This window comes from Sciurus vulgaris (assembly GCF_902686455.1).
Source record: "Sciurus vulgaris genome assembly, chromosome: 3".
Taxonomy (NCBI): Eukaryota; Metazoa; Chordata; class Mammalia; order Rodentia; family Sciuridae; genus Sciurus; species Sciurus vulgaris.
This window is the reverse complement of record NC_136463.1, coordinates 39,408,433-39,423,524: the sequence shown is the minus strand read 5'-3', so window position 1 is coordinate 39,423,524 and position 15,092 is coordinate 39,408,433.

Below are 15,092 nucleotides of genomic sequence, written 5' to 3'. Positions count from 1 at the left end.
GAGAAACAAAGGTCCTCGTCCTTGGGAGAGGAGAGGTGCCTGATTCTGCCCTTTGCCCTTGCTGTGCGACTTTGGGAAAGTCTATTAACGTCTCTGAGTACCCGTTTTCTCCTTTATAAAGTGGGGATGATAAGGCCTACTTTGCATGGTGTGAAGTGACTAATGCTTGCCAAGTGCTTCCCTGAATCCTCAATGAAAGGTAGTGAGTGTTGTTCATGAGCAGGTGCTGTGGTGTGTGGCTCTAATCCCAGACACCTGGTAGGCTGAGGCAGGAGGATTACGAGCTTGAGGCCAACTGGGCAATTTAGCCAGACTCTGCATCAAAAAAAAAAAAAAAAAAAAAAAAAAAAAAAAGGCCGGAGGTGTAGCTCAGTGGTACAACATCCCCAGTATGGGGAGGGGAACACAGCCCCCTGCTCCCACAGGGCAGATTCCAGCCTGTGTCACCCACCTGTCTTGACATGAAGTCAATCCATGCTACCTCTGGTTCCCATGGGCCCAGGAGACCTTGGGGTCTCTGCCATTCCTGATTGCTCTCTTCCTCCCCCGCCCACCCGGTACCCTCCCCACCACACTGGCTTCCCCATTTAACAGAACAAGTAATTAACAATGTTAATTCTAATCTCATTTGCTAATGAAGGCAGTCTAATTGCACCATAATTGGCAGCAGCAGCAGAAAGAAACACACACACACACACACACACACACACAAAATAAACGCTGCATGTGTAATTCGGTTTAACTTCTTTATAATCACCTTGCCGGGACTGGTGGTCTGGGTGTGGCCTGGAGGTTGGGGAATTAAGAGAGGGAGGGGGAGCCGACGCCTGAGGCGGGGAGGAGTCCTGATTCTCCCCAGGCCTGGGAGAAGCTTCTCCCCTCACTCCCCCTTCCCTCCCTCGCTCAGTGTGGGCTCAGGGTTGCCCATCCAGGGGTCCCCAGAAGACTTCCTTCAGGGTCTCATCAGCTAGCTCATCCTTCCCCAGCTGCGGCTCTGCAAGAGGGGAAGGCCAACCCCAGAGCGGCCTTCACAGCCTTACCTCGGCTCTTACCTCATACCTCCGCAAGGGAAGGGAGGCCGGGTCCTGCCTCTGCACAGCCTTACCCTCATCTGAATAATGCTTCCCCACCCTTGAGGCCCTGGGAGCCTCCTCTGGCCCTCTGAGCAGACCTGGCCCGCCCTCTGCCTCCACCTGTGGGAACCTGCATTAGGCCACACAGCCCTTATTCCACCTGTCACTCTGCTTATGCACTTTCTCATTTCTAGGTTGTTCTTTTGACCTAAGTACTCCCAGTGCAGGGCATCAAACAGGAGCTTGATTCTATTTGTGCAGAGTTCTTGAATGAGAGGGAGGTAAGCATGGAGAAGTTTCTGGAAGCACTTGGCCAGGAGAGTGAAGAGACCTGGTTCTAGTCCAGGTTCTCCTGCTAAACTTGCTGTGTGACCTTGTGCATCCCTCTGTGCAGCGAAAGCCTTGCATGCCATCATCTCTCATTTTCCACCTGCTCTCCATGGTGAGGACTTTTCAAAATTTCATGGTTGAAATTCTTTTATCCCTTAAGAAAAAAAAAAAAAAAAAAAAAAAGCAAAAAGCAAAACAAACCACAAAAAACCTGCTAACATCCTAAAGCCCAGACCTCTCTCTCTTCATCGGAAGTGAAGTTTCACACCTAACCCTCGAGTGCAGGCTGCTCCCACCTCCACTGGGTAACCTCACTCTGATGCAGATGATACTGAATAAATAAGAAAACATCTCTGAACCCTGATATAATGTCGTCCACATCTTCTCCAAGTAAGTGAAACCTGAGTAGCTTTCCTTGCCCAGTTTTGGAAAGAAAAGAGTGTCCAAGGTATTTGTCCTGTTTAGATGTATAATCATTTCCATAGCAACCAGCTGAGAAGGAGGCTAGCTGCAGACTGCTTTGGTTAAGGGGTGGCCGGTAAGGGGTTTAGCCTGGGGGCTGGGTGGCACTCTGGAGCCCTTTCTCTGACTTGGATACCCGCTCACCTGCAGAGCAGGTGGCAGAGGGGCCTTTGGCTTCATTCTGTCCTCAGCAGCATCCCTGGTGGACAGACCCCCGTCCTTCTCTCCTATACCCTGGCAGAGTGGCAAACCTGGGGTTCCTTCCCCACCACCCCAGCAATCCTCCATGTTCCTCTCCTAACTGGACATCATGTTTCCAGGATTCCACAGCTCCGCCTTTTTCTGAGGATATGACCTTATTTTGTTGGAGTCTGGGAGACAAAATTTCTGAGACAGCTTCTGAGAAGTTTAATGCCATCCAGGTTCGGTTTTTTGGCTGGTACCTGGCTCTCAGTGGTTGTTTGTTTAGGAGCAGATTTTATTTTCCTCTTTCCTCACTGGTGGCTTTCTTACCTTTTCTTTATCCTGGGTGTTCTGAAGTTTCCCAGTGAAGACCAGGGGCCCACTGGGCTGGAGACACGTCTCCTCCTGGCTGCCACATTTCCTGAAGTCTCTGGTGATATCCGAGTCCTCCACTTCCCTCTGTCTGGATCCCCATTAGTCAGATGTTGGGTCTCCTGGGCTGATGTTCTGAATTTCCAATCATTTCCTTCTCATGTTTTCCATTTTTATTTGTGATCTATTTTGTAGCGGGTTCCCTCAATATTATCCACCAACTCCTTGTATTTAATTCCCAGAGCTGTATTTTTTTATATATATTTGTTCCCTGAATTGTTTTTAATAGAAGCCTATTCTTTTTTTTTCTTTCATGAATGCAGTCTCTTCTTTTAATTCTCTATGGATAATTTTAGGATTTTAGATATCCTGCTGTTCCTTGTGTTGCTTCTGTTTAATCTGAGCCTTCTCTTTTCCCAACCCCCTTTTTCCTGGTACTGGGGATGGAACCTAGGGTTGCTTTATTGCTGAGTTTCATCCCCAGCCCTTTTATTTTTATTTTTTATTTTGACAGAGTGTCTCTAAGTTGCTGAGGCTGGCCTTCAACTTGCGATCCTCCTGCCTCAACCTCCCCATCCCTGGGATTGTAGGCGTGCCACTGTGTGACTGGACCCTGTTTTTTTGTTTTTTGCTTTCGTATGTGTGTGTCTCCATCTTTCTTATGGCTGCCTGGGCTGCCTGGAAGCTCCATGGGCTTGGCGGCTGACTGGGGCAGTGTCCCTGAGTCTGCGCTGATTCTGCAGAGGCCTCCCCGACGCTGTGCATGGTGGTAGGAGCTGGAAGGCCGCTAGGAAGCTGAGCAGAGTGGGAGGCGTGGAGCGATTGCTTAATACTCTGCTTCCACCAGCACCTTTGCCCAGTCAGGCCTGCTGTGGCTCTGGGTTTTGAAGTCCCACAGACCCATTTCTCTTCTCCCTTCTGCTGGGGAGTTGGGGTGGCCTCTGGAGGTGGACCTGCTTCCTGAGCAGAATTTCAGTCCATCCTTCTCTTCTTAGCTGCCTTGAGGTTTGCTGGGCCTCTGTCCTGGGAGCCCGTCTCTTCCCGGGCTTCCCTCAAGTCCGCCCACCTTTCAGCCTCTCTGGTTCCTGAGTTAGTATGCTTCCATCTTTTGCTCAGCACTGAAAATGTTGTTTGGGTCACCTCCTCCTGTTGTCTTGTCCTGTGGGTTTCTGTCAGGCTGCAATCCCTCGGAGTCATTTCAGTGAGGTGTTCGGAAGGGGAGAGGGAGAGAGCAGAGCTCCTCTGTGCGCAGGGGACTTTAGAGTTCGCAGAGCCCTGCAGTATCCAGCCTCTCAGGATCGCCACAAGAGCCAGCGGCCTAGGCGGGGAAGGAGGTTTTCTCCACCACGTGTAACCAGAAACCGGAACCCGGCTCCTCAGGCAGCATTTATGCAGAAGTGAACAAGCGTTGGTTGGCCGCGGAGGTGAGAGGTGCCTCCCTCCCGCCCCTCTGCCTCCCGATGCTCCCACGTGGAATTGAATGAGAAGTGAAATGCCGTTGGCAGTGAGGGCCCAGTGGGAAGGAGCATTTGGAATCAGGGCTGCGAGGACAGCCTGAGTCCAGGGCACCTGCGGTAAAACTGCTTTGATGTGAAAATTAAAAGGTGAAAATCAAAGGCAGAGGCTGGCGCTGGTCCGAGGGCACGCAGGGAGGCCTTGGGGGCTCTTCCCACCCTGCTTTCCTCTTCAGAACCATGATTCCTGCTCACGTGTGTCCCTTGTGCACACACGCATGAGCACCTGTGTCCGTGTGTCCGTCTCCGTCTCTGTGTGCACGCATCTGGATGTGAGCCTGGTGCCTCCGTGTGTGTGAGTGCGTGCACATGTGGGGGTGTGACCAAGAGTGAGACTGAATGTCGCACAGTGGGGGAGCCAGACTGGGATGAGGCCTGACTGAAGGTGGCTCTTTGCTTCCCTCTGTTCCGGCTTCCATGACACAGTGCACGGACTGGGCGGCTTAGCAACAGATGCTTACCTCTCATGGTGGTGGTGGCCGGGAAGTCCAAGACCAAGGTGCTGGAGGACTTGGTGACTGCTGAGGGTCTGCTTCTGGCTCAGAGGTGGCACCTTCTCATTGTGGTGAGGCAAACAAGCTTTAAGGGTGCTCATCCCCCCAGGGGGTCACTAATCACTTCCTGGCGACATAAGAATTTTAGGGGGACACATGTTCAGACCACGGCATCCGCACACCTGTTGTCCCGGGTCACCACCTGGCTTTCTCTGAATCTCTTTTTCTTATCTCTAAAATGAGTGGATGATGTCGAAGCTGGTCCCACCCGGGAGATGTGCCGGACAAGGAGGCGCTTGGTTCGGGTCAGGGGTTGGTGAGGCTGCTCCTGTGCTCTTGCTCGCTCGTCTGAGGAACACGCGTGTGCATTTCCTAGTGGGGTCTCCGTCCTGAGGAGCTCACGTTTGCTTGGAGGAGACAGACACAGGCACCTACTGTATACTGTGCAGAGCCGGGAGGAGCACTGGCCTGATGCAAGGGGGCGGAGGGTCCTCTGGGGTCAAGACTGGGAGCGAGGAGTTGATGTTGGACAGGCAAATGGAGGCTGGTGGCCTCAGCTGAGGAGGGCTGGTGGCCCTTCAGGCAGAGGATGAGAGAGCCTGACGTGAGAGGACCTGGGAGGATGTGGTCTGTCAGTAACGTGCGGGGTGTTTATCATGCTCCACCAGCTGCAGGCTCAGGGACCCATGTGGCCCCTGTTAGCTGCCCACCTCTAGTTACCCCTCTAGATTCTCAGGCTGCCTGCAGAGACCCACCCAGAACAATGTCACTGCAGAATTTTATGCTGATTTTCCCCTTCCAGCGGAACGTCTGCCAATAGCTTTTACGATCCCGAATAAAAAGCCTTTTTTTCCCCTTTAGGTATTTTTATTTCACCTTTAAAGGATGTACAGTAAGGGTGAGAACATCTCGATGAAACCTGCACAGTAAATAACTCTTGGATCCCTTTCTCATGCAGGCGGGAGGATGAAAGGACACGCACCCTCAGCGCCCTCACTGTACCAGGGCCGGGCAGGGCTCAGCTCGCTCACCACCGGGCGGGGAGGGTCTGCAGGAGCGGGCTGGGGCTGTCTCTGGGGCTCCTGGGGTCCCCGTGTCCTAGCCCTTGTTCCTTCCCTGCAGGAGGGCGGCTGGCAGCCTTGGCCACCCATGGTGAATGTCACCCTCTGTGCACCCAGTCACCTGGTGTAAGTGTCAGGACAAGCATTGGATCTGCCCCACCTCCAAAGGGCTCCTGCCTCCTCTGCTGGCAACTGTGAGAACCTGGTCAAGCCACCTGACCCTTCTGCAGCTCAGTTTCCTCATCTGTAAAATGGGAATAACAATAGCCCCCTGAGAGTGCTGTTGGGGTGAATAAATGAATCCATGCAGGTAAAGCACATGGGGAGTGTGGCTGGCATCTGGAAAAATGCCAATAAACATGAGTGCTTTGATTGTCCTTATTTCATCTTTGCATCAGCTGAGCAGGCGCTGGCGTGTGCCTGCCTGACCTCTCTGTTGAGTGTTATAAAGCCCAGGGAGGTCCAGCCTCTTGTTTGAGGCCAGCCTATCAGAAGGGGGAGGCTTGGTGAGGTCCAGTCACTTTGCAGTGATTCTGCTAGATCTGGACCCACCCACCTGGGGACCGCAGACTTAGGAGGTTGCCCCTGACCCTCAGCTGCAGGAAGGGAGGAGCCCCCCTGTTGGGACTAGAGGAGATTCAAGTACTAAACTGAGTTGTTGGGTATTGTTGCTGGAGGGGGTGGGGAGGTGGCTGGGGACGTGGGGTCAACAGTGACACATATCCACAAGTTCTGCTGGACTGAGAGGCGCCACCACAGCTGTACTTAATAAAGCTGTCAGCTGGGTCACCGGGACTCAGGCAGCCAACTGGGCAGGAAACCATCAGTGTAGCCGGATAATGAGTCAGAGGCTCGGGTTGGGTGAGGCCTGGGGTCAGCGGGGCAGCATCGGAGACTGTGGGGAGATCGGGACACAGCCAGGCTCAGCTCAGCTCCAGAGCCCCGCCTCACCAGGCCCGCCTGCCACAGGGCCCCCTGTGAGGTCAGGCCAGTTCTGCAGACTTGTCCCCAGCATCAGCTCCATGCCGGCACTGCACTCGTGCGAGAATAAAGAGGAGACAGAGGCGATCCTACCCCAGATGCTCAGGCTTCTGGTGCAGACTCGCAGCTCAGGGGCCAGGAACCACGAGATGCTGGTCGGGAAGACAGTACACCAGCTCTGGAACCCCATGACCTGAGCTTGATCTTGGCTCCTCTTCTTAGCTTCAGGAAATTGTGCAAGTTACTTACCCACCATTGCCTCAGTCTTCTCATCCATAAAATGGGATGCACTGTGAGGCAGTGTGAGTATTTTGCTTTGCAAAAATCACCCTGAGCTCCATGGCATGAAACGACTGTGAATTTACCTTGTATCAGCAGGTTCTATGGTTAGGAACTGGGAGCTGGGAAAGGGCCCAGGCAGGGCTTGTCCCCGCTCCACGGAGTCTGGGGCTTCTGGAAGACTTGAGTATGTAATGATGTGAGTGGCTTGAAGCATGTCACTCACTCCTAGCTCCAAGGCCGGGTTCAATGAAGACTGTTGAGCAGAGCACCCACGCAGTACCTACCTTCTCTGTGTGGCTTGGGCTCCCCCAGTGCTGGGTGAGTTCTGAGAGGAGCATCCTGGGAGGACATGTCCCGAGAGTGAGCATTCTGAGACACCCAGGCGGAGGCTGCAGGGCTTATTGGTATTATTTATTAATGGTGATACTGGGGATTGAAATTAGGGTGCCTTACCACTGAGTTACATCCCCAACCCTTTTGAGACAGGGTTTGCTGAGTTGCTGAGGCTGACCTCAAACTTTCAATCCTCTTGCCTCGGCCTCCCAAGTTGCTGGGATGACAGGGTGCGCAAGAGCGCCTAGCCACTGCAGACTCAGAAGCCAGGTCACAACACTTCTGCTGCACTGCATGGGTGGGGGTATTTGCAAACCTGCCCAGATTGAGGGGGATGGGACAGTTTAAAAACACCATCCATAGCTGGTGATAATTAAATCAAATGGGACAAGTATGAGTCTAGATGCCTGGCCCGTAGTACTATTACAGTAGTTAATAAGTGTTAAGTGTTGTAAAAACATATACACAGTACTTTAAGTGTTAAGTTTTATTGTAATTAGTAAGATATAAACAGATTTTAAATGTTTTTACTGTAATGCTGTGGGGGAAGGAGGTGGTAAAGAAATGCTTCGGGAAGAAGGTGAGATCTGCAGGGTTTTAAAGAATGAATAGGAGTTTGCTGCGTACCTCTTAAGGAACACGATTCAGGTAGAGGAAACAGCTTGAGAAAAGTGGCAGAAGGTTGAAAGAGTGATGTGTTCTGGTTTGGCAGTTTTGCAGCATTAAGGCAAGGAAGAAGGTGATTGAGGCTGAGTGGGAGGAGTGGCAGGGGAACAGAACCAGGACAGTGTTTTGTGGGCCCAACTGAGGAGTCTGAATTTTGTCCAGAGGGCACCAGGGAGCCATGGAGGGTTTCAAGCAGAAGGAGTAACTCAGGTTTGTCAGAAAGACCCCTCCGACAGCATTGTGGGGCTGGGCTTGAGAGAGTGGGTGGGGGCAGAGGAGTGTGGGGACCAGTGTGGAGAACGTGACAGAGCTCCATGCTGAGTCTCCTGACTCCCCTACAAGGTCCCTGTCCCCTCCCCAGGCACCCGAGGGGAGACAGGACCATCCATCCTATTTCACTCCTCCCCGTCTGGTCGTCTGGAGAACCAGCTCCCTGCCTTCCAGAGCTGTCCCTCAGACTGTGTCTGGGGACGTCGTGGGGTGGGGATAGGACAGCAAAGCCCAGAGATTTCTGCCTCAGGGCTGAACCACGGCAGGACAGAGTGGGCTCCTTTGCGGAGAGCCCTGCACTGTGGTCGCAGCGGGGGGCTCTGGTCTGGCCCCACCCCTTTCTTGACGAGTGACCCTGGTTCCTCCTCTGTGCAGAGAAAGGCTGTGTGAGTGACTGTGGGTGTGTGACAGCATGAAGGAAGGTTCTGGGCAGGACTGTGACCTTCAGCAGAGTAGCGGGCAGAGGAGGCGGCGTGGGCGCTGGGGCCAGCATCTGCAGAGGGTGCCACCGTGACCTCGCACAGGTTCCCGCCCTTCTGTGCCTCGGTTTCCTCATCAGTGAAGGGAGGCCAACGAGATAGTGCCTCCTCGGTGCATAGCGGGGTGTGGGCCCCTGACGACCCTCCGAGAACGATGGCCACTGGTAACTGCAGAGAGCCTGTGATTCGGGGTGCGTTTCATTTACAGAAAATCCACAGCTCGTTAATTATCCCAACACAGAGGTGATGCGGCAGGGGCAGGGCTGTGAGCTCAGCCCAGGTTTCCGATCCCTCTTGGACACACAGTGGACCCCCCTTCCCGGCTTTCCCTGGGTGGGGATCCGGCCAGAGGAAAATGGGCCCATGCAAAGCCCACGTGTGTTCCAGGCCGCCCTGCGAACCTCCCACGGAGGCTCAGGAGCCCTTCCTCTCTCCCCCTGCTGGCTAGCCGCCGGGGGTCTAGAGTGTCCTCAACCACGACAGCTTTGCCAGCCTGGAGACGTTGGCAACGTCTAGAGACATTTTTGTTGCCATGACTTGCAGAATGCGGTAGGCGTCTAGTGGGTAGAGGCCAGCGATGCCACTAACTGCAGGACAGCCACCCACAATGGAGTCACCTGGCCAAATGTCAATAATGTGGAGACCAGGAAACTCTGGCCTGGAGTGTGAGGCAAGGCCCTGGATGGGCTAAGCAGAAGAGTCTGTGGCCTCCAATAACCGCATGGAATACAGCCTCCTCTCTATTAACCATAAGCGAGAAGAATATGGGTTGGTGGAGCTCTACCCGGGAGCTCTTGAGGATCGCGTTAGAAGAGTTGGCTTACCTTGCTTAAGGCAGGTTGCCATGACGATGCCCATTTCATTGACCAGGCAACCGAGACCATGGGCACAGAACTTGTAGGCGGCAAGGTGTGGGTTTGAACCTGGTTTGCCGGGCTCAGAACCCTGGGCTGGCCTCGGCATAGCCCCTGCCCTTTGTAGCTCCTGGTTCTTGGGAGGAGGCTTGTCTCATTTTACCCCTTGGTCTGCGTCCCCTGGGGCTTGTAGGTGAAGAAGCTGCAGAAGCCACCAGGTTGCTCTGGAGCTCCCCGTTAGCAGCTCTGCTACTGGGTGCAGACTGACTGCTCCCCAGACCAGCTGGCTGTGGCCCAGGCCAGGCAGCCCAGGTTGGTTAACTGACACCTGCTTGGAGAAGGGAGCCCCGTCCTGCTCAGGCTTCTCCCACACCAGCCTCCACCTGCTCCAGGTGAATTATTCTAGGCTGGGGTCCGGAGGCCTCTCAGCTCCCAGTTAATTTCCTGCCTGGGCTTCCTGAAAGGCAGAGCGCTTAAGGCGCTGGAAGCGATGAGGAGATAGCACTGTCTGCTCTGCTGGCTTCCTGCCTGTCTGTGGGACCCGCTGCGCGTCCCTCCCCACGCAGTCCCTGGCACTCAGGCAGAGTCGGGGTGTGGACTGGGGAGCTTGGCGGCAGGTGGGAGAAGCCTGGTGTCCAGGTCTCTAAGAAGCTGTTGTGTGTCCCCAAATACGTGTGGCAGTGTGTTTGTCTACCCGTGCCTACGGACCCCAAGAATTATAAAACCTCCATCAGGTCATTGGGCCCAACCCTTGTGTCCACACAAGTTGGCATCCTTCCAAGGGATTTCCAGCAGGGAGGTCCTCTTTTATTAAAGTAACTCAGAAGAGTGAACTTAAACTTGTACCATTTTTTTTAGTAGATGGGACGTCCTTCCTTAGTTCTGCTCCAAGTCTCTCCTGGGGTAGTCTGAGTCTTTGCAGATCTTTCTGCTTCCCTGATGCTAACTCTTCAAACACCTGAGGAGAGGAATTGAACTCCTCCCTCAACATACTTCACAGAGTCCCCTTTGCAGACTAAGCAAACCCACCTCCCCTGACGCACCCTCTTGGGAGTTGGCGATTGTGGGGAAAACGTACACTAGGGGAACGTGGCACTTGGTTCTGCTCCGCTCCTTCGCTGAGGTTCCTTCCCCGCTTTAAAAGTCCCAGTAGCTACGGAAAACGCCAGGGCGTGGGTGCCTGAGGGACGAGCGTCTCTGAGCAGGCTCAGTTTTGGCCCTTTGCAAGGAGCAAGCAGCCGTGGAGACGCTCCATGCTTATTTCTCCCACCGCTGCCTTCCCTCAGGAGCCCGCCAGGCCCTGCTTTCTCCCTGGCTGCAGCCTGAGAAAGGGTCAGAGGCACCCCTGCCCAGCACCCACCCTCTCAGCTGTGTGGGGAGCTGGGCCAGGTACATGGGGAGAAGAAGCAGGTGGGACCCCAGGCCCCAGCCGTGGGCGGGCAAAGGGCTTCCCTGTTGCCTCTGGCCACCACGTCACTCTCTCAGCACCTTCCCTGTGTCCATGTGTACCCACTTCCAGGGGCTCGTCTGCTGAGGCACTGACCAGTCTTCCCAAGTGTGGCACAGGGTCACTGGAGTCCCTACAGCAGGGTGCCCCAGCTTTGTTAGAATCCTAGAGTGTGGAGCTTATTCCAGATGGGGAAGCAGAGGGCCGGCATGGGGCTGCGGTCTGCCCGAGGCCTGCTCCTCGGTGGTGGGTGAGAACCAGGCCTCTGGCTCAGGTCCAGTGCGTTCACCACTGAGGCCGTCAGAGGGGAGCCCAGCCTGAGCCTCCTCCTGGGAGCCTAAGACCTCTCAAAAAGCCATGGGAAGGTCCCCAGCACAGCAGGGACCCCAGGGGCTGTGTGAAAGGTTGCTGTGCCCTTTGGGGAGGAGAGAGGAGGAGACCCAGTCTACCTCAAGCACAGGAGCTGGGGAAGGATCACAGCTCATTTTCCTGGAGCTGGTGCAGCATTAAGTTCTTATGCCTGCCACAGCCTTTCAAATTGGCTACTGCCACTGCTGTCCTCCTTTTACATAAATCCTCACAGTGATCTGCAGGGACAAGAAGCAATTAGGTGAGAGGGGGAGGGAGGGGGAGAAAGGGGGGAGAGGGGAGGGAGAGAGACAGAGAGAGAGAACAGAAACTGAGGAGAAAGAGAAGTCCAAGAGAAGGGGGAAGCAGGCCAAGGGGCAGTAAGAGATGGAGGGACAGAGAAAAGGGAGCAGGTGGGGCACACGGGGACCAAAGGGAGGCCCAGTTAGAAGGATAAAGAAATTGAATTGATGAACAAAGAGACAAAGACAGACATGAAGCAAGAAAAGGGATCTAGAAACCTGAGCTTTCCCTTTTGCGAAACTCAGCACCAACTGGGGGGCAGGTGGTGGGTGACTGACGGGGACAGTGAGTCTCAGCTCTCAGACACTCAGAATCACAGATCTGCAGGGAGGAAAGTCGGGGACGGGGAACACACTTGCAGGAGTATTTTCTGCATTTCCCCTCCCACTTGTGCTTTGCCAGGCGCCCGTGAGGTAGAAGGAACAGGGCCGGTACCACCTCCAGTTCAAAGTGGGCAGGAGCTGGACCTGGAGGCCTCGCTAAGGCGCTGAGCTTCCCGCTCTCTAGGGCGTCTCCACAGAGCCCAGACCTTCTGCCGGGCCCCAGAGGCCAGGAGTGTGAGGAGCATGTTCTGGACTGGGTGCCATCGTCCACCTTCTCTGGGGTGGGGTGGACACTGGGGAGCACAGTGAATCTGGGGCACCCCAGCCTTTTGCAGGAGCCCGTCCCCTGGTGGAAACCCGCCCCTCCCCTTGTGAGTCAGAGCGTCCGCTGCTCTGAATTGACCCTGGGCTTCTTGGGCACCTCCAATCCCAGCCACAAGCCAACCTCAGCCCTCAGGTGAAGAGAACCTCAGGGCTTCCCACTGGGGCCCCTGAGAACAGGAAGCTCCCTCCCCCTCCCTCCCTTTCCCATTCATTTTACAAATGATACTTATTTTTTCAATTGTCCTCTTTCTCTTATTCATTTTTCAACGTTCAGTGTGTGCCAGGCCACCGTTCTAGGTACAGAGAAAATGGCTCGGTACAAAACTAGGGACGCTTCTCGGCCCTTAAGGAGTTCACGTTCTGGAGGAGGGAGACGGCAACCAACAAGCCGAACGTATGTGGCATTATCAACGGTGGCGGGTGTTAGGGAGGGAAAAGGGCCACGTGGCGGAGATTCTAGGTGGTGGTGGTGCAATTTGGAGGTGACCCATGGGGAAGGCCTCGCCTGCCAGATGGCATCAGGGTAAAGAGCAGAAGGAGGGGCCCATGACCTGGAGGTAGGACCGGCCTGGCCGGGGTGAGGGACAGCAGGGAAAGGGGTGGCGGGAGCAGAAAGGACACAGGCCAGAGTGGAGGGCAGAGACCCAGCGGGGCAGAGCTGCTGGGGCTCGTGGACCAACTCTGGCTTTTACGCAGCCACTGGAGGGTGGATGGGGGCCATGACCTCATGTTTTAATAGGGCGGCTCTGACGGCTGAGTCTGGTGTGAAGGTGGAAGAGCGGACGCAGGGAGACGCGGTTTCCTCACCAGCAAGGTTGGCGAGGGTACAAGATGAGAAAGCTCGGGGTCTGTTCTCGCTGAGAAGCACTTGGTGGAAGGTGCTTGGGGACAGGAGACCTTCACCTCCACACTGCACACCCCCAAAGGATGAAAGGACTGAACTGGCAAAGCAAGCTTCCTTCCGCACTGGCCCTAGGAGGGAGGGCGAGGAAGCAATTTTGTGAAGTTCACGTGAGGTGCTGAGCACGGTTCATATCAATAAAATTTAATTGAAATCCTCACACCAGCTTATGAGGTGTTTTCCCCTTTTATAGACCAGGCCCCTGAGGCTCACAGTAGTTAAGGAGCTTGACTGAGCTTATGCGGAAGCGGGAGCTTTGGTGTCTGCCTGCAAACCCCCTGTGCCCCTGGACCCAGTGCCTGCCCTGGATGAGCGACAGCCCTCTCCACGTGGAAGAACTGCAGGCGCTGACGGTTCCTCTGTAGGCAGCGTCCTGGGTCCCTCCGTTTGTCTGTCCAGGGGCCAGGCTGGAGCGGGCTCTCTCGGGGATTGCTGTCTGGCCTCCTACCAGGGGCCCAGCCAGAGCGGACAGCTAGATTGCACCTGGTCCTGCCCACCCTGGCTGGAACCCTCAGTCTTCCAGCCGCTCAGGATGAAGTCCTACCTGGCCACGGCACTCAGGCCCTGCACACCTGGGGCCCCGGGGGAATCTCTGGTCCTGAAGAGAGTGGTCGAGTGTCTCCCTACCTGGGGGTTGCCTAAGCGACCTCTTCCTTGCCAATCCCCTTTCTCACCCTCCAGCTCTCAGCTAGCAGATGGCTTTCCCGGGGAGGTCTCTCCTCTGCTGACCCTGCAGAGGGCAGCTCTACCGGCTCAGGCCTTCTCGGGCACTCAGGCCTTTCTTTCCATGCCCATTCTGGGGCAAGACCGGAAGGGGAGGGAAGGAAAAATGCCCCTGGAAGGAGCAGCGGGACATGAGGCATCTTCACGGACCGGCCAAGAGTGGGCCACCAAGACACCTTGGGGAGGGCTGGCTCCCAGGACAAGTGGGCTTGTCTGGCACCACACACAGTGGGCTGCGGGCAGTGCCTGGCATCTGCTGCCTTCTGACAGTGAGAGTTCCTGGAGGGCTCCTGTCCTCTTGTGGGCCCCCTTCAGGATTGATTGAATCCCTGGAAAAGTGACGCGATTGTTCCCAGGCCCGTGGCCTGAGCTGAACTTGCGCAGAAAGGCCATTGCATGAAAGTGGGGGTCCATTTCTCAATGGGCCCCTTTCCCTCTCCACTCACACGCTCCACAGTAGCCCCAGAGAAAGGAAGCCCAGGGGCCATCCTCCTGCCTCTCTGTGAGGGACCTGGCTTTGCCTCCCTCATTCCACTGCCCCCAGCCCTCCTGGAGACACAGCGCTAGCGGAGGGCTGGGGACCAGGCTGAGTCATCGTGGGGTCTGGCAGCCTGAGGCCGGGAGTGAATGGTGTCACTGGCAGAGGTGGCACGTGGTGATAGTGACTGAGAAGCAGTCAGGGGTTTCCTCCTCCCTGGGAGGAATCTCACCTTCAAAACAGTCTCTGAAATGCCATGTGACACTGTTTCCACAATTTAGGAAAAATCAGAATGCAGGCCAAATGAAATCAGGAGCTAGCCCCAGAGAAGAGAAATTCCTATTTTTTCTTTTTCTTTTTCTGTGTTCAGTGCCCACGAGGCTCTGAACCTGGAAGGCACCTTCCTCCTTTCACACCATCCTAGGAAGGGACTAGCTGTCTGCTGACTTTGGTCGTAGGTTACAAGGAAAGGTCAAGGTTGGCGACAGTTTTTCCTGACTTGGTATCGGGCAGTTTGGTTCTGCCCTGACTTCGTTGGACATTCTGCTTGTGATTTTTCTCTCTTCATAGCATAGAGATCATTCCAGTTCGTTCTGGCTTCTTGCAGCAAGGCGAAAGAGGACAGAAGGGACACCAGGCAGCAGTCAGGAGCCTGAGGCTTGCCTGAGAAATGGTGTGATCTCAGGCCCTCACTCCACTCTGGCCCCAAGTACCCAGATCTGCCTTTGATCAGAGGGCCCTGGGGCCCCGAGATGCATGTGGCAGCCGCCCTGGGCAGCAACTCTGGATTCCGTGGGTGTGAGGCCACTGGCGACACCAGGCCCTGCAAGTCTGGTCTTCTCACACAGGGAAACTCCAGGGTGCCCGCCATTGCCTGGCTCATTTCCCCCC